Source organism: Protopterus annectens, chromosome 7.part0 (assembly GCF_019279795.1).
Source record: "Protopterus annectens isolate FY-2018-M chromosome 7.part0, PAN1.0, whole genome shotgun sequence".
Taxonomy (NCBI): domain Eukaryota; kingdom Metazoa; phylum Chordata; order Ceratodontiformes; family Protopteridae; genus Protopterus; species Protopterus annectens.
The window spans coordinates 932,489,251-932,510,575 of record NC_056739.1 but is presented as its reverse complement, the minus strand read 5'-3'; positions in this window follow the sequence as shown (position 1 = coordinate 932,510,575).

The window sequence follows — 21,325 nt, the reverse complement described above, 5'->3', positions numbered from 1 at the left end:
ACCTCAATTCCACATCAGGTGGGAATTGAATGGGTGAGCCTTATATTAAAATCAAAAGGGGCACGCAAGTCAGAAATTTGGTTAATAGAGGAACTACTTGATATAATTTTGAACAACAATTATTTTTTGTTTGACCAAGAGTTCTACCTTCAGAAGATGGGTGTGGCAATGGGCTCGCCATGTGGTGCCAGTTTAGCCAACCTAGTGTTGGCTTACTGGGAGAGGGAATTTGTATTCAATCAACCCCTTCACATGGTGAGCATCATTTTCTACACGGGTTTCTTAAGATGATATTTTTGTCATTTATAAAGGGGATGCCTTACAAGCAGAGATGTTTGTTAACTATTTGAATAGTACGACTGGATTTTTGGAATTTACATTCAGTTTTAGCTGTGATATTATTGATTATTTAGATGTTAAATTAGTCAAGGATCTTATTCATTGTAGGTTGAATTCAAAAATTTATAGGAAAAGAACTTACTGTAATTCCTTCCTTCATTTTTCAAGCTCACATCCATTCTCACAAAAACAGTCAATAATTAAAGGGCAACTTATTAGAGCAGCGAGAATGGTGTCCCTAGAATCAGATTTCAAAGAAGAATGCATTTGTTTAAGTAACATGTTCCAGAGACGAGGGTACCCTATTGCCCTGATTAATTCTTTGATTGATGAAGTGCAATGGAAGAGGAATAATGGGAGTATTAAACCTGTTCTTCATAATGTGTCTTCACTAGATTTGGAAACACCATCTGTTAGTGTGATACTAGAATCGGAGACACAGGATTTAACATACTTATGAATAGATACTCAATCCAATTTTAGGAATAGTTTTATTTCTACATTTAATATGGACAGTCCCATAGTGTCTAATATTATATATAAAAATTGGGAATTAATTTGTCGAGACAAGTTGTTAGTAGATAAATTGGGTGTAACTCCAAAGATAGTGTTTAGAAGGGGTTGTAATTTAAAAAATATGTTGGAAAATAACCCACGAAGAGCTAGTAGTAAAGCAGGAATGTATACTTGTGGTATGTGTAAATGGTGCAAGTTTATAACAGTGGGGAGATCCTTCTCAATTAATGATAAAAATTATATTACTTATTATAATCTGACATGTAATTCAAAAATGGTGGTATATATAGCAAAGTGTAAACTTTGCGCAGCATTCTACGTTGGAAAAACTGAATGCAGGCTGAGAGGTAGAATCTATGAGCATGTTTATGCAATAGAGAAAAATAAAAACGAAAATGCCTTAGCAAGACATTGTCAGCTAACAGGGGGACATATGTTTTCATTTAGAGCCATTGATCAAATGTAGCTAGACAGGAGGGGTGGCCCTACTTCTTTATATTTAGAACAACTTGAGCTTTTTTGGCAATTAGTATTAGATGCCTTTCATACTCCAGGTTTAAATGAAGCTTGTAATATAGCTTGTTTATTGAAATTAAAGAGTTTAAATAGATAGAGTTTTAAAAAATATATAAAATAATTTATGTCCTATGAGTGTGGGTTTTAAAGGCATCTATTTGATGTTTTTCAAGCAGTACATAAACAATTTTTAAGCATGTTGTACACTAAATTTTCATGTTTTATTGTGTTTAATATTGCTACATCAACTGAAATATTTAGAGCATTAATTAATTGATTTTTAATGTATTTTTATTCATGAAATGTAGTTAGCTGATTGGAGCCTGTGATCATATAACTTTAGTGTGGTTATAAAAGAATGCCGTAAAGGTGTTTTTGTATCTGATGAAGTTACAGTATCACTGTAACAAAAAGCGCTTAATTAAATGGATTTGTTTCTGCCAGGTTTGTTTAGTTCTTCAGTCCATCTTCATTTTTGAGTAGTTTTTACTTTGGCAGTTTTTGTGTGGAGTTTGTCATGACTACCTGTACCTTACCATGTATAGACAGTGTACTGAGTGCATATGACATAGGCAGCCCTCAAGCACCATCTTCACAACTGCCATACTAAATGAATGGAGTAGTATGTTGTGGTAGCATATCTATGGCATCACTGCATGCATGCAAGGGAATGGGTTGGCCTACTGGGATAGCAGCAGACAACTGACAGCTATGTGGGACACCAAGAAATGTTTTCCCTATACTGGATTCCCCACACTATGCAGTAGTACCCAAGGTGCAAATCCCACTGCAGTATATGTGGGAGACCAACTAACTGGGGTCATAAGTCGCAGGCATGGATGTCAGTGTGGGGGTCCCATACTCACCCATCAGCCTCACCCCACAAGTCAGCCATAGAAAACCATAAAGAAATTTCTGTCAAAGGCCCACAAATGGCAACAATGATGAAATACCCCCTACAGACTTACACAGTGATAGTATAGCAGGTCTTGCAGTTGCAGTAAGACTCTGAAGGGTAATAAGTCTGAAACTCAAATATATGTCTTTACAATCTGACCTGTGGTCTTTAGTGATATGCCTGTATTCTCCAAGACAAGCCACAATACTTTACTAAATGGGACCAAAATGTAAAGCACATATCAGTACAGTCTGTGCAAATGTGTACAGTTGACAGGTGTTCCGCCCACACCGATATTCCCATAGAAATGCAGTAACATGTATGTTTGTAGGGAAATAGCAGCAGAGCACACATTGCCAGGGGTGTCCCAATCAACATGATAACTTGTTGCATATTGATAATATGCAGGAGTCAATGAGCTATGTACATGTGTGGTTAATACTGTCAGGATGTGGCCAGCAATTACTCCTGGCTGTTGTGTCATAGTGACCTAGATACAGTACTGTGGTTGATAGGGCCATGTTCCAAGAACTTCAGTGCCAATTATTCTACATGTCAGCTACACCTATGGTAGAAGTTGTACCCACTGTCCAGACATTACTATCTGTTATTGCAGGAAATCTGGACAGGTCATGGACAGGGGGCCACACATATGGACAGTACACAGCTTGGAGTAACCTACACAGTGCCTACTATACCTCTCAACTGTACAGACCTATTGCAGAATGTCCAGAGGTTTGCATCATATTTGTGGTCTGTATATCATGAAATAGTGGTTGTCTGGCAATTCACTGGCAAATCACGTAAGACTAAGGTCAGAAATTAATGACAGATTGTGGTGTCAGACTTCATACCCTATAGAAAAATGCATGCTAATGCAAAACCTGTTATTGAATCACCTTTCTATGTTTGTAAGGCCAATACTTAAAATGGTCCCTATATATATAGGCCTCTGTCCCACAATTACTTATGGCTTTGGCCAGATGTCTGGCTCTCAGAAGTTGAGAGGTATGGTGCCTAGTAGGACAGCAGGTACCTGAAGGTCAGTGTGCTGCCAATTTATAAAAGGCTGCCACCTTTCACTGTCAGCACTGACAACATGTCACTGGTCAACAGCCATACCCCTGGAATGACACAGGTTGTCACAGAAGGAGCATAAGTATACCTTCTATATCTGCTCTGCTTGGACTAACATTGCATTTGCCTTTCAACTATTTGCAAAACAAGAAAGGGTCATGTCAAAACAGCAATAGCAGGCAGTGAGGAAGCAGACATCATATCCATAAGAGCAAACAAGCAATTACCAAACGGGTCTCCAACTATCTATGTTTGGCAGAACATTATTAACACCCTGTCTCCATGTGTGGACCTTTGTCTGACTGTCATATTTGGGCCTGTCCAGATGTCAGTCTGTGATGGTATGACAGCTAGGCTCACATGTAGCCTCATAATAGCATATAGCAACACAAACCTTCTAAGGATCACAACAAATGGAGTGGTGCAATGATGGACAACCTGCTAAACTGGTACACTCAGAGGTGTGAAGTCCACAACCTTGTGTGTGATGTAACGGCATTTACCCTGCTCACTACAGAATTACAAATACATAGCAGCCACTGTGGCCAAAGCCTGTAACTGGACTACAGAAGGACAAAGAGACACACATAAGGAGAAGGGGAACCACTGGCCAGACAAATGGAGAATTTGCACACCAGAACAAATTGTGCAGTAACATAGGTGCCATGCAGTGTATGGAGTCAGTAAACATCACTTGCAAATACACATCTCACATCCATGTAAGTAGAGGTCTGCAACAAAACAAAAACCTAAACAATGGACACCTCAGAGGCAAAATCACATGAAAACTCCTCAAACCTACACACCACAGACCATATAGACTCCACACACCAGGGTCTTGCAAAAACTAAGGCCTTACCCCAAACCCCAAACACGTACCCTACACAGATAGGCTAACAGCACTGTCCCTCTACCCTGTTCCATACAGTCTCTGCTGAGGTGACCCCTGTCGAGCATACAAAGCAATCCAGACCCTGCCTTGATGGGACTGTTGCACATCTGGAACTCTAGGCCCATTCCATCAACCTGTAGGCTTGTCGATGTGATAGATACATGTACCACACACTCCCCCATCTGTGGAATACACTCCCTGTCCACAGCAAGCCAAATGCCTCAGTACCCCTAGTGATGTGCTCCCTGTATAAGTGCACGGGAAACACAAAATACATTCCTGTGATTCCACCTGTGCCCCTGCTGGACAGGGGCTTTGTGTGCTGACATGTTGTAACATGGGCTACACTCTCATCCGTGTGGGTTATAAGGGCTTCAGGGCCAATACCCTAATAATGTCATAACAACCTATCAGCCTATACACAACTGTCTGTCAGTGGTTCACCACATCACTCTGCTCTGCCCTGCCACTGACATACCTGGAAGCCACAGTGCTATGTGGAATATACTACACTTATAATGGACATTTCTGCACAGTAGAATGCACTCTGTACCCACACCCATAACTCTCAACCTCTGACAGCAAGACCTCTGGACAAGGTCATAAATCAAAGTGGGACAAAGGCCCAATGATAGGAATATGTTGTAAATATTGCCCTTACATACTGAGAACATTGGTAGAATAATGGGTTTTGCATTAGCAGGAATCATCTGAAGGTTATGAAATCTGAAACATTAATGTCTGTCATTATTTTGTAAGGTCAGTCTTCAATTATATGCAACTAACTTACCATAAAAACACAAGTTTATGTAGACTGGATGATACTTCTAGACAAACACATGGACAATCTACCAAAAAATGTACAGTTGAGAGGTATGGCCACACCAGGATATGACTTTTCAGGTAAGGGGAATACCACACAAGCAGGAGATCCCCAGCCAGTATATCACCAAGTTGTTGGACTGTTTACACAGCTTCATCAGTCACCCAGCTGTAGCCACACCTCTCAACTGGCATTTTTGGGCAAGAATGTATATAGTCAGGCTCATAATATTGGTCTGTGCATCATACATCTTGTATTCCTCTGGTAAAGCACTGTGATGATCTGAGGATGTCTGTCACTAGGTAATGGCACAATACATTCCAGTGTCATACTTCAGATATGTCAGAAAATGTCTGCTAAAACAAACCCAGTGCCTCTAGGAAAGTCCTTTTTACTTTTGAAAAGTATGGCTGTAGCACACAAAACCCCGGACCAGAGTACAACTATGTCTGGAATGGAGTCCCACTCTCACTATAGAAGGTCATACTGGGCATTCTCCTACACTTAGAGAATCACAGGCCATATTGTAACCCACATTGGACTATATAACTGAATTGTGCATATATGTCTGTACATACAGACACCTATGTACACCTTAACTGTCCCTACACACACCCATCAGACAGGATTACCTTCAGCTAGCTGTAGGTGGCCCATATGAGCTATATCTGCATCTGTTGCATGTGATACGCAGACATATATATGGGCAACATATAACAAAATGTCAAGCATACACAAACATAGACATGGGGAAGAGGGAGACAGACAGTGATAGAAAGAGAGAGACACTGGGGGACACACAGAGAGTGAGTCATACACAGTAATACCCTGAATGGCATAGAGTGATGTCCTGCTGCGGACAGTGGCATACTGGTTGTAACCAGTCGCACATGCCAGCATGAAAGTGTGTGTGTGTGTGTGTGTGTGTGTGTGTGTGTGTGTGTGTGTGTGTGTGTGTGTGTGTGTGTCTCTGTAGATTTAAATATTAGGAGGATGTTCCCACTCAGTACACTTCCCATTGCCCTACTTCACAAGATCTTCTGCTGTCATTCACATTACCATTGGACACCTCTCAGTCCTATAAGCTCTGTAGCATGTGTGATAACTGCGTAATAGTATAGTACAAATAACTAGATAGGTAGGGGTTCTAATCTCAGTCCTGGCAAATGTAAATGTGTGTGTTTGTAGGTGAAACAGTTTTAGGCCATTCCCACCCAGTACACTTCAGAGTGCCCTACTTTAGCAGCTCTGCTGATGTCATTCCCCTTAGAAGTACCTATGCACAGCCACAGACCTATCATCTCCATGGCATGTGCAATAACTATGTAAAAGTATAGTACACATAACTAGATAGGCAGGGGTTCTATTACCAGTTCTGGCAAATGTGTATGTGCATGTTTCTAGAATTAAATATTTTGAAAACTTTCCCACCCACAACACTTCCCGGTGCGCTACTTTAGCAGTCCTGCTGATGTCATTCACCTTAGAAGTACCTTTGGGCACTCATCAGCCTTATAAGCTCTGTAGCACGTGCGATAATTATGTAACACTATAGCACAAATGTAACACTATACTACAAATAACTACATAGGCAGGGGTTCTATTCCCAGTTCTGGCAAATGTGTGTGTGTACAAGTGTATATGTTTGTAGGATGAAGTATTTTGTGGACTTTCCCACCCACAACACTCCCCAGTGCCCTACTTTAGCAGTCCTGCTGATGTTATTCACCATAGAAGTACCTTTGGGCACTTGTTAACCCTATAAGCTCTGTAGCATGTGCGATAACTGTGTCGCACTTTAGTCTAAATATCTAGATATATAAGGGTTCTATTCCCAATTCTAGCAAGTGTGTGTGTGTGTGTGTGTGTGTGTGTGTGTGTGTGTGTGTGTGTGTGTGTGTGTGTGTGTGTGTACAAGTGTTTGAAAGTGTGCATGTTTGTAGGTTGAAGTATTTTGAGAACTTTCCCACCCACAACACTTCCCAGTGCCCTACTTTAGCAGTCCTGCTGATGTCATTCACCTTAGAAGTACCTTTGGGGACTTGTCAGCCGTCGAAGCTCTGTAGTGCATGTGATAACTGTATAACATTATAGTAAAAATGCTAACCAAACAAAACAGTGTGGCAAGGTACCTGAAAGGACTAGTAACCAACAGTAGACAGATATAGGCACCAGCAGAAGGTCAACAAAATCAGAGTTCAAGCAGTACTGGGAACAGAAGTTTATTCAAAACATAAATGCAACACTCCCTACAGCATTTTCATCAATAAGACTTCTTCAGATGTATAAATGAATGAATCACTAGCTGCTACTTCCCCCTTTATACCCCATAATCCCTTAATTGAATAATTATTTAATAAATTAATAATACTAACATGGTTTAAAAAATACATTTTGAAACAATTTAAAACAAGCCTAAAATATTCCTATGCAAATACTAATACACTGCTATATAAATATAAATATATGTATGCATGTGTATGAAATGCATTATTACATTATTTAATCAAGTAATAACATATATAAAAGCCTATGTACTAAAATGTCTAAAATAACATTTACATAAAGTATATAATAAATAAGCTAAATGCATATAAATTTCATAAATAAAGGTGTATTGCAACATTGACATAAGGTAATATAAGGACCACCCACAATTACAATTTTGCAGCTCTCATTTTCAATATTAGGGTGATGGATAAATGTTCATTAAGCCCCTTTGTCCTATTTGCCTCTAAAAGCAATTGCCAGTATAACTCTCTTACCTCAATCCTGGTCTCCCAGGGACCCTCCATCATGTCCTGGTCTACCTTTTCAAGTACAAAAAAAATCCAATCTGGCCTGTGTACATGATAAAGTGTGTTTGTAAAGTGCATTGTTATTATCATGTATTCTTATAGCATTAAGGTGCTTGTAAATCCTTCTTTTTAATTTACGTGTAGTTTTTCCAACATAAAATGCTGTGCACTGTTTACATGTAGCTAAATAGAGCAAAGCTTCACTGCAGCAGTTGGAAAAACTATCAACCTTAACCATATAACTCCTGTCCGGGATGCACACTGAATCCTGATTTAAAATAAATGGGCACTGGGCACAAGATACATACTTGTCAGTACCTAATCTTTTTCTATGAACTAACTTGTAATTTCTTTCCAGTAGTTCCTTTAGGTTCCTTCCTTTCTTATATGTGAACTTTAAAGAGGTTTTAAACAGCACTTCCAATTCGGAGTAACAACCAAACTTGTCCCAATGTTTGGAAATAATATTTCTAATATTGGGAGTATCCTGATTGTAAAACATAACATAGTCACCCCCAAAAACACCTTCCCCTTGATTACCTAAATGATTTGATGTAACATTTGTGTCCATAATGGAAATCTGCCCTTGGTGTGTATCCATCCTGTCACCACCTAAAATCAGGCTAAACCTACCAGATCTTCCTACCTTCCCCTCAGCCATGACCTCTGTTACCAACTCCCTAGGGTATTTACTGGCCAAAAACATGTCCCTCACTTTGGTACTTTCACGTTCATAATCCACATCTTTAGAGGTCATTCTACAGATATGAATGAATTGTCCCTTTACAATACTTCTTTTCTTCTTAAAGGGATGTGAACTTTTGAAATACAGGTAGGAATTGGAGAAGGTCTCCTTCCTTTACATCACTGATGTGAATTCCTGCAAGTCTACATCATATTTTGTTGTAACATCCAAAAAATTCATCTTTTGGTGGGAAATATGGTGTGTAAATCTTAAGAACTCTGTAGTTTGATTCAAATATTGTATGAATTCCATAAGTTTAGTTTCACTCCTCATCCAAAAAAGACAAATATCATCCAGGTATCGTTTATAGTAGACCCAATATTGAGTGAAGAACAAACTTTTCTTCCCATACCATGAGTACAATATTGGCATAAGTGGGGACACATCATGCCCCCATAGCTGCACCCTGAATCTGCCTAAAGAATTCACCCTCAAAGAAAAAAAATTGTGCCCCAAAACTAAATCCATGAGTTCTGTATATACTAAGAAAGTGTTGTGGTCTAGGTTCCCATGTTGATTAATTGCCTCCTGGAACTATTCCATACCCGTTTTGTGTGGGATTACCTTAAATAAGTCCTGTATATCTAAGGTAACAAAAATAAGGGAATCTGAATGCAAATCCGTCTTAATACTCCTAAGGAAATCCCAAGAATCTTTAAGTATTCCACTCACACTGGTCCAAATGTTTTCTAATTTCAAATCTAAATATTTAGCCAGGGGGTAGGTTTTAGACCTGTTGGCTGCCACAATAGGTCTCATGGGGGATCCTCAAGGTTTTTGTGCACTTTGGGGATCCCGAAGATGGAAGGTATTCTAGGCTTGTCCATGTAAAGATACTTAAAAATATCCTGATTGATAAGATCATCTTCCAGCATATAATTCAAAACAAAGTCAATTTTATGATATGCCAAATTTGTTTAATTCCTGGACACTCTAATATATCTGGATGTATCATTTAACATATCTAGCATCTTGCTAGTATACAGGATGCTATCCATTAAAACCACCCCTCCCCCTTGTCAGGCTGCATAACCCTAACATACTGATTATCCCTAAAGAATTTTATAATATAAAATTCCTCCTTGCTAAGGTTATGCCTACAACTCTGCCAGGTGGGAATGCTGTTTCTGATCTCCCTTTCCACTTGCACCTCAAAATTTCTCAACTGTGGGAACAAAGGTGGATTTATGGTGGTAGCTTTCTTAACTTCTGTAGTAATATTTGTGTTTTCATGTCCCTGAAACATAATTTCTAAATTATTTTTCCTCAGGAACATTTTTAAATCAGTGAGTGTATCCGCAATGTGTCCCTTACTAGTAGGAATGAATTTGAAGCCTTTTGAAAATAACTCAAAGTGTTTACCAGTGACTTCCACTCCATTATAATTGTAAATACTAAAGTCATTAAATATATGATGCGATCCTTCCACTACAATACTTTCCTCCACCTCCTGTCTCCCTAAACTGACTATTTCTTCTATTACCTCCAGTAAAGGATGCATTGCAAGATGCTAGATATGTTAAATGATATGTCCAGATATATTAGAGTGTCCAGGAATGAAATAAATTTGGCATATCGTAAAATTTATTTTGTTTTGAATGATATGCTGGCAGATGATCTTATCACTCAGGATATTTTTAAGTATCTCTACATGGAGAAGCCTAGAATACCTTCCATCTTCAGGATCCCCAAGGTGCACAGAAACCTTGAGGATCCCCCCATGAGACCTATTGTGCATCCAACAGGTCTAAAACCTACCCCCTGGCTAAATATTTAGATTTGAAATTAAAAAATATTTGGACCAGTGCGAGTGGAATACTTAAAGATTCTTGGGATTTCCTGAGGCGTATTAAGAAGGATATGTATTCAGTTTCCCTTATTTTTGTTACATTAGATGTACAGGACTTATTTAATGTATTCCCCCACAAAACAGGTATGGAATGGTTCCAGGAGGCAATTAATCAACATGGGAATCTAGACCGCAATACTTTCTTAGTATATACAGAACTCATGGATTTATTTTTGGGGCACAGTTTTTTATTCTTTGAGGTTGAATTCTTTAGGCAGATTCAGGGTGTAGCTATGGGGGCATGTTGTGCCCCCACTTATGCCAATATTGTTCTCATGGTATGGGAAGAAAAGTTTGTTCTTCACTCGGATTATGCCCAATATTGGGTCTACTATAAATGATACCTGGATGATATTTCTCTTTTTTGGATGGGGAGTGAAATTAAACTTATGGAATTCATACGATATTTAAATCAAACTACAGAATTTTTAAGATTTACACACCATATTTCCCACCAAGAGATGAGTTTTTTGGATGTTACAATAAAAAAATGTAGAATTGCAAGAATTTGCATCAGTGATGTATAGGAAGACCTTCTTCAATTCCTACCTGTATTTCAAAAGTTCACATCCCTTTAAGCAGAAAAGAAGTATTGTAAAGGGACAATTCATTCATAGCTGTAGAATGACCTCTAAAGATGTGGATTATGAACGTGAAAGTACCAAATTGAGGATATGTTTTTGGTCACAAAATACCCTAGGGAGTTAGTAGCAGAGGTCATGGCTGAGGTGAGAGTAGGAAGATCTGGTAGGTTTAGCCCTATTTTAGGTGGTGACAGGATGGATACACACCAAGGGCAGATTTCCATTATGGACACAAATGTTACATCAAATCATTTAGGTAATCAAGGGGAAGGTGTTTTTGGGGATAACTATGTTATGTTTTACAATCAGGATACCCCCCAGTATTAGAAATATTATTTACAAATATTGGGACAAGTTTGGTTGTTACTCCAAATTGGAAGTGCTGTTTAAAACCCCTTTAAAGTTCACATATAAGAAAGGAAAGAATCTAAAGGAACTATTGGAAAGAAATTACAAGTTAGTTCATAGAAATATATTAGGTACTTACAACTGTGGATCTTGCGCCCAGTGCCCATTTATTTTAAATCAGGATTCAGTGTGGATTCTGGACGGGGGTTATATGGTTAAGGGTGATAGTTTTTCCAACTGCTGTAGTGAAGGTTAGATCTGTTTAGCTACATGTAAACAGTGCACAGCATTTTATGTTGGAAAAACTACACGGAAATTAAAAAGAAGGATTTACGAGCACCTTAATGCTATAAGAATACATGATAATAACAATACACTTTGCAAATACACTTTATCATGTACACAGGCCAGATGGGGTTTCTTTGTCCTTGAAAAGGTAGACCAGGACATGAGGGGGGGTCCCTGGGAGACCAGGATTGAGGTAAGAGAGTTATACTGGCAATTGCTTTTAGAGGCAAATAGGACACCGGGGCTTAATGAAAATTTATCCATTGCCACAATATTGAAAATGAGAGCTGCAAAATTGTAATTGTGGGTGGTCCTTATATTACCTTATGACAATGTTGCAATACACCTTTATTTATGAAATTTATGCACATTTAGCTTATTTATTATATATTTTATGTAAATGTTATTTTATAAATTTTAGTACATAGGCTTTTATATATGTTATTACTTGATCAAAGAATGTAATAATGCATTTCATACACATGCATACATATATTTATATTTATATATCAGTGCATTAGTATTTGCATAGAAATATTTTAGGCTTGTTTTAAATTGTTTCAAAATGTATTTTTTAAACCATGTTAGTATTATTAATTCATTAAATATTTATTCAATTAAGGGATTATGTGGTATAAAAGGTGAAGTAGCAGCTAGTGATTCATTCATTTATACATCTGAAGAAGTCTTATTGATGAAAACGCTGTGGGGAGTGTTGCGTTTATGTTTTGAATAAACTGCTATTTCTTCTGAGTACTGCTTGAACTGTGATTTTCTTGACCCCCTGTTGGTGCTTGTATCTTTCTACTGTTGATTAGAATAAAAATAACTAGATAGGTAGGGCTTCTAATCCCAGTTCTGGCAAATGTAAGTGTGTGTGTGTGTGTGTGTGTGTGTGTGTGTGTGTGTGTGTGTGTGTGTGTGTGTGTGTGTGTGTGTGTGTGTGTTTCTTTGTAGATGAAACAGTTTTAGGCCATTCCCAACCACTACACTTCCAAGTGCCCTACTTTACCAGTCCTGCTGATGTCATTACCCTCAGAAGCACATTTGGACAACCCTCAGCTATATAAGCTCTGTGGTGCATGCAATAGTTGCATAACAGTATAGTACAAATAGCTAGATTGACAAGGGTTCTATTTTCAGGTCTGCCAAATGGGCGTGTATAAGTGTATGTACAAGAGTTTGTATGTTTGTAGGACAAATTCTTTTGAGGACTTTACTTTTCTACCTGCAACACTTCCCAGTGCCCTACTTTAGCAGTCCTGTTAATGTCATTGCCCTTAGAAGTACTTTGGACAACACTCAGCCCTATAACCTCCATGGCACATGTAATAACTTAGCAATAGTATAGTAGAGATAACTTGGTAGGCAGAGGTTCTACACTCAGTTGTGGCAAATGTGTGTGTATTTGTAAGTGTGTATGTTTGTAGGGTAATGTATTTTGATGTCCTTCCCACCCAGTACATTTCCCATTGCCATACTTTACAAGGACCCTTGATGTAATTCACCTTAGACATACCTTGCGACACTGTTAGATCCTATAAACACGGTGGCGCATGTGATAACTGCGTATCACTGTAGTACACATAACTAGATAGGTAACAGTTCTAAACTCAATACTGGCAGCTATGTGTGTATGAGAATCACATCATCCATGTGTTTGGGTGAGAATTATATCCTCTGGGGGTGTGGGTATACCATTTTGAGGTATGTATCACCCAGTATACATCCCATTGCCCTACTTTACAAAGCCTGTCAATGTCATTCACTTTAGATGTACCTGTATACACTTCTCAGCTCTCTAAGCTCTGTGGCATGTGCAATAACTGTGTAATACTATAGTGGAAATAATTAAATAGGTATGGATTCTAATCTCAATACTGACAACTATAGTAGTGTGTGTGAAGCTTATCCCCTGTGGCTGTTGTGTGTGTAGGTTATATGATTTTAAGGCATGTTGACCACCTACCCATGACATTACTTTAAAGAGCCTGTTAATGGCATCGCCCTCACAAGCACCATGTAACACTATACAGCCCATACCAGTCATCTGTACAGATGTACATAGAATATCCACTTGTTTGCACTCTATATGTGGTCTGTGTCCCCAAACAATGAGCATTCCTGTGATATCATGGACAAATATGTCACAGTTGCTATAGTGACACATATGCCAGCATCAGACATCATACCTGACTGACACATCATGCTGATACAAAGTCTGTCACTCTATCACTTTTGCAGGTTTGTAGGAGTAGTAGACATGACCAATCACTATGTCTGGTAGGTTATCCCACCATCCATGTAGGCATTCTCAAGATTACCTGCTGTAAGAGGTAGTGTGTTATGTCCCAGGCATATAATTTATGTAGAGCATGTCATATGTACACAGCACTATAGTACATACAAGTGGGTATGTAGGGTTAGTAATATGTCTGTTGGCAACTGTGTATGTATTTCTGTATGCACAGCCCCTGTGGCTGTTTTTGGTGTGTGTATGTGATGGCTATATTATTCTGTGTTCCTCTTCCACCCTGTGAATTCCCCTATTGCCAACCTAGTGTCAGCCCATACAGATGTCATTCACCGCACAAGCACAGTTACACAGTTTCTAGCACCAAGCCACTGTGGTGCATGCAATGGTTGTATCACTGTCTATTGTACATTAATAGATTGGTAGGTCATCTACTCTGAAAAATGCCACCTCAATGTGGATGTGTGTTTCAATGTGTGTCCCCATGAAGTGGTGTGTGTGTTTGTGTGTGTGTGTCAGATGGCTCTAACATGTTAAGGGCCTCTGAACCCACCATTGGCAATCCTAACAGCCCCTGCAATTGTCACCCACTTGAAGAGTAGTGGCAGTCACTGCCACACTGCAGTACTGCTGAGCTATTTGTGCTATGTATCTAGCACTATCATTCGTAAGACTGTGCAGGTAGGGGCTGTGCTCAGCCCTTCATCAGCTGCCCCATGTACAGGACTATAACTCTATGTGTACTACCTACATGACAGGTCAGACATGCATATGAGATAGCAGATACACATGCTGGTGATTGCCAGGTTAGACTAACACAGGCTTACCTGTGTCAGGAATACATACCCCAAACCTGTCATACCCAGTACCAGGCATACCCTTATCAACTGCATGATGGTTGAGTGGATGGGACAGACATGGCAGGGGCAACAGGTACTGATAGCTGAATCTGTTGCAGTAAAAGTAATAGCTAAGCTGGTGAGGGATCTAGTCCCAGTACTCAAGTATCCTCCTCTGTATGTGTGAGCCTGAGTCCTACAGAACACCCAAGTGACATGTATGAAGGCTAGGTGGCTGTGTCAAGTGTATTTATGCAATGTCACACTGTCTGCCACAATTGGCTCTCAAACACTGTTGCATGTAAACACAGCTGATAAACTTGTACATATACAGCTGTACCTTGGCTATGAAATGGTCACTGTGTTTCCACTCCACCTTACTCATCATTGCTACTGTTAGCAGGCCTACAGCCTGCAGACACACAGACACCTGGAACACAATCAGAATACTGTACGTGGCACTACAGTCAGTCAACAGTACTAACAGCAATAGTGCATCATGGTTAACAAGGTACATACATCTCAATGTGTACCCATAACTATTGCCAGAAGACAGCACCTTACACAGCATTACATTGTTACACTGTACGATAGTCACCCTGTGCTTCACACCCATATGAGTATGTCCCTGCATCAATGGTATGGATAACAGAGCTGTGGCATAAGTATCATAACATACACAGGGTGTGGTGTTGGATTGCCAAAGGCCTAGGCTGGGCCATATGGCTGACATCATGTTTGCGTGTGTGTGTGTCTGGAGGGCTGGTGTTCAACTGGGCTGTGCAGAGGAGCTGTGAGTGTCTGGTGGTGACTGGCCTGTGATAGGGATGTGTAAGTGTTTGTCAGCATGCCATCAAGCCTGTGAATGCCTGACAAAGGGCTATTTAGGACAGCCATGGACCATACATGGCAGGATGTATGGTTCACCATCTCCCGGCAGGGACATGGGAACTGGTTCTGCCAGGAGTCTCACTGGCACCACCAGGCCTAAAGACAGATGCAGTACTACTCCCTGATGGTGATTGCTGTCTGCTGGATCTGTGTACCTGATGGGAGTAGCCAGGATAATGTGCCTTTTGCCTGCTCAGGTGTGGTGTGGACAACACCCTCCCTTCGGTACTGCTGATGGTACTGCCACTACGGGACTGTGAATGTGCATGGCCATGTGGGCTCTCAGCTGATCATGTAGCTGACCTATGTAAACCTGGCCAATGCCCTACTCCCACCACATGCTCAAGCACAGACATTCCATGGTCAAGCAGTGACAATGTCTCACCCCACTGTCTATCCACGACATTGGACAAATGATGTATGGCATCACAATTGCCGTGTAGGTTGTCAGGCATGGCAGGAAGTGCTGCAGTCATGACCCTGAGCATCTGTCTGGTGTCATGGTCAGTATGTGCCTGTGCTTCCATGATGGACTGTAACACGTGGCTGTTGACACCTGCTGTGGTACTTGGGACAGGGGCTTGATAGGCAGCTGTCCTCCATTGTGCACCCCTATCCATCTGCCCGTGTGTGATCTCGCCTGCTATCTGGCTATGGCTGGTGTCTACACTCACACTTGCCATAGTCAGCACACTAGAGTGTTCCATGCCACCACCCTCCAACTGTCCATTATCTGTGGCTGTTGGGGACAGTGTATGTGTGAGCATACTGACTGTGTATGGGGACATGGTGGGTGAAAGTGGGATATCACACAATGGCACAGATTCAAGCCCAAACAACTCCACCTGTGCCTCACTATGACCACCATCATCATGGGGTCCGCTAAGACATTGACATCAGGTTGTAAGGGGGAGAGACACCAACCCCCATGTTCACCTGTGAGGGGAAGGCAACATATGTAAAGTAATACCCTGCAGTATTATGTTTGCCGACACACACAAACACACACACACACACACACACACACACACACACACACACACACACACACACACACACACACACACACTCATGCACACACTCCTGGTAAAGTCTGACTGGCACAGCTTTGACAGCTATGGGCCCTTCAGGCCAGACCATATGGTAGTTCTGCCTGCCACAATCCATTCCTTTCACAGCTACTGTAAAGCCCACAACAAAGGGTGACAAATTCTACTGTGTGATAGGCCTATTAGCAGAATGGTAATTGTGACCAAGACCAAGGCTATTGGAGTGAGCTATACAGCATCACCAAGTGCATATGCAAGTACTGTAAGAGCTGATTTATTGCTATGCTGATCATACACAATGACAAGGTGTAATGATATGTAATGATAACTGATGAAGGAACATGAATATACACTATCACTGCAGTACCTACACAATTCAGAGTCACAGGGATTCATTACAGACAACATTGCAGGACAGTCCGCAATACATACATGAAACATGTACAGTACTAGGTGCATAGCCTCATAAGATGATACCAGGCTTTTGGTCCTGATGCCCTTATAAGCCTAGCCCAGACTTTCGCTACAACCCTTCAAAGCCAGCACCTGTTTCCACTGTTGAGCTGGGACACACACAGAATCCCAGAGGTGTCTTATTCTTTTCCCATGCATTCATCCAGCTACTTTTTCAAGCGGACTACATACATACTCTGCTAGACATGGTGAGTGAGTGTACTTTACAGACATTGTATTGTGTGGGACACTACACTATCCTGGCAACAAGTACTATACATGTCACAGACCAGGTGAGGGCCTTGCGTGTGTGTTGCATGAGTTGGGTTTGTCTTACAGATATGCAGAAATGCCGTCAAGACAGGTTTGGAAATGGCCTTGTATGCCAGACACAGGTCGCCTATGATCAGTCTGTATGAGACTGAGTACAGGGACAGGGCTTTCAGCCTATCTATATAGGACAGGTATTGCAGACCCTGGATTTGCCTGGTCAGGAACATCTGTGGTCTCTGCAACTGCTGCATTTGCTTGGAAAGGTACATGCCAAAGGAGCCATTGTACTCGGTAATGCATCTGATAAGGGTGGAGTACAGGGATGTTGTGGCCTCCTGGTTCCTGTATGACATACCCGTATTTGTGAGGTGGGCCATGTAGACAGCCATCCTTACAATGGTACCCGCACGATGGGAAACTGTCAGGTTGCTACCAACCTTGGTGCACAAGTCACCTCACAGCTGATTGCATGCTCAGTACACTATTATTGTCATAATTAGTGTGGATGACATCTATCACAGCAGGGAAAATGATGCATCTCCTGGCATTCAGTTTGAGGCAATGCTTTTTCCAAAAGTCATTAATTTGGGTGAGGGTCTCTTGGATGATGCTCACATCAGTAGGGGAATGTAAGACAGTGGCCAGCTTGCAAGCATCTGTAAACCTGGTCAGCCACAGACCACTGTTTTTATCTTGTAACTCAGAAATGTATATCTCAAACATTAGAGGCCCCCAGACCTCTGGAAGAGTTTACTACTAACAGTGGCTTCCACTACTTTGACTGAGTGGGTACTATCATTGAGCCAGTTAGCTACCCATCTGGTAACATACAGGTTGATGCCTAGTTATGTAGGTTTATGTATCCTGGCTGCCTGGGGATTATTGTGAGAGAATTGGGTTAGGTGATGGTAAGCATTTTTCACCATCTTTCCCTCATCCTTGTGTTTGTTGACCACTTCAGAGAAGTCAACTACGTTTAACAGGCCTGATCTCCCTTTGACAATACCACACTGCATGGGCTCAAGCATTTTGAGGTTGCCGATGTCTCTGTTCATAATGTCCTTGATATTGCCTTCCATGCCCTTGCAGATCAGGCTAGTTAGCCTGATGTGCATGTGATTGGCTGGGTCAGTAGCTTGCTCCGCCTTTGGGTATAGCGATGACAGTAGCTGTCCTCTGTGCAGATGAGATGACACTGGTGCTCAGGCTTTGGTTGACTACAGTGTGTAATGGAGCTGAGAGGTCATGCCTGAGTTCATGTAGGATGCAGCCAGGGATAGTATCAGGCGTATGGAGACTTCTGTGTGTTGCCTTTGAGAGGGCATTACGGACCTGCTTCCTGATGATGAGGGGAGGGGGACAGGTGCTGTGCATGCACAGGTGTACCGATGGGGGTACAGGGGGGGTTATGTTTACACTTCACCTGTCTGCAGCAGGTTGGCTATATCTGTGCCGCATGTGTATGTGATGTTATTGATCACCACTACAAAGCAGAGTTGGGTATTGCATCTGGGATAGCAGACATATCTTTGGAAGGCCTAGTGATTGGCCTTGGTGGATGTGTCCAATTTGCACTCAAAGATTGCTTTAGGGTAACTCACCTGTGACCTTATTTGCTTCTTCAGACCAAGGTGACATTGCTTCCAATTAAACACCTGCTCCATCTTGGCCCTATCCAGCAATTATTTCCACCTATTGTGGTATTTGTGTATTGCTGCTGTCAACCACAGATGTTTACTCTACCTTGAGGGAGATGATGTTGTCCTGTCAGGTATTGCTGAGCCCATACAGCTATGTAGGTGCTCACATAGTATTGTGGTGTGGGCTTGGACTCTACTGCTGGTTCCAACTGATGGGAACAGTGGCTGCAAAGCTACTTCTACCTGCTCTGAGGAGATTTATAGTCATTTTTGTAAAGTTTATTTTGTTTGACCCTGACAAGGGAGGAGCAGGGGAGATGGTGACCTGAACAGTGATGGCTATGAGGTCAGATCTTACCAAGGAGGATGACATCTTAAGGAGTGCTACAGTGGCTACTCATGTTGGTTAGGACCAAGTACAAGATAATTCCACCTGTTGTAGGAGTGCTGACCAGGTGATCCACTGCATTGCCATTAACATAGTCAAGGAATCTCTGTGCATTCATGTTCAGGTAGCATAGGTCATGCACACTATGGCTGGTTAGTTAAAGTCACCCAGGAGCAGGGTAGATGGTTGAATCTTGACAGATTCCAGCAAGTCCAGATAGGTGTGGTGGGTGCCCAGAGTAATGGTTGGAGGTCTGTAGCTAGCTATGATTTGAGTAGGTGTTTTGTCAACAGTTAACTGGACTCGGGATGTCTCCTATGTGTCATACTGTTTGGCCAGCCTGGAGGTGTGTATGTTTATGATAATGTTTAAAACTCCACCTCCTGTGGTTTTGCAGCCCTCCATTTGGGGTCTAAATGTATGATGGTATGAGTAACCTGGCAAGGTTAGTGTACTCTCCACAGCTGCAAAGCAGGTGTCAGTGACTGCACAAATCTCAGCATCATACAGGACAAGGTATGCTTGCATTGACATGAGTTTCATGCTAAGACACCTAGCTCCTGTTAGAGCAAGATGTCTGCACAAAGGCACAATCACTGGTGGGCAAAGGCCAGAAAATAGTGACACTTCATACATCTAGCTGTAACACATTTAGTTGCTAGCAAAGACGGTTTCACATTCACAGGAATACTCTGCAGGATATGACATCTGACATTCAAATGTATGCTATTATGTTATGACTTCAGTCTTTAATGGGTTGCCAGTGATTTGCCAGACAATACACAACTGTATGAGGCACTGACTACAAATATGAGGCAAACATGTGATCAGTCTGCAAAACCCAGGACAGTTGACAGGTATGGGCTCAGTATATACATTACAGTTTGACACACACTTCTGCGCCTGTTGTTTACTATGCACATACCCTAAATAAGTCTCTTACATTTGTAGGACAAGCATATGTATCATAGTAGCATTCACAGGTGACATATGAATATTTACAACATCCCAGGTAGCTGGCCTATCAGTGTCACAGTCAGTATTGGAAAACAGACACTCCAGTAGTAGTCATACATGAGCTGACCTTTGCTTGGGTGACACAGGGGCCAGGGTTGTGCTCTATGTCACTGAAGACAGGGCCAGCAGGAATGGCCATAGGTGTTGGACAGCAGCATGTGAGTCCAGCAGGTCTTGTTGCAACCTAGCGTTTAACTTCCTATTTCACATTATTGCAGCCCCCCTTCTGCATTCCATTACAAGCTTAAGTGATTGACATACCTGTTATAGTTTCCTCAGAATAATGCAAATATTTAGGTTTCTGTAGTCACATTCTTTCTTTGTGTAGAGGGGTTCAGACCTGTGTTGCATAGGCAGCAGCTTGCCTTTTGTAGGTAATGCTCATGAGCAGGTGATGGCCTGTACACCAATCGGTGTCTCCCACTTGCTAATTGCATCCAGATCAGCTGTGTTGTCTTTCCATTAGCCAATTCCATAGCAAAACAGTGCTATAATTAAGTCAATTATGTGGGCCTTACCCATTTTCCTTGCATGTGAGGAGGACATTATGGAGATGTGGGGGTACAGATTCACAGAAGGTAGTTGGAAATACCTCTCAGAACAAGAAATATGGAGACAGCCCAACAACATGGAGGACAAAGTTCCAGAATGTTATACAGATTGTAATTAAGTATTGCTGTTAAACACATAGAAGATTGATAGATTAACAGAGTTTGTCTGCGCATGCGTTTTCTGCGTGACTTGACATTTGACAGTGATATTTCTCTGACACACCTCTCAACTGTCCAGATGTCCACAGACTGCCCAGAGGTTTGCCAGTTATGTTTGGTCTGTTCCTCAGACAATTT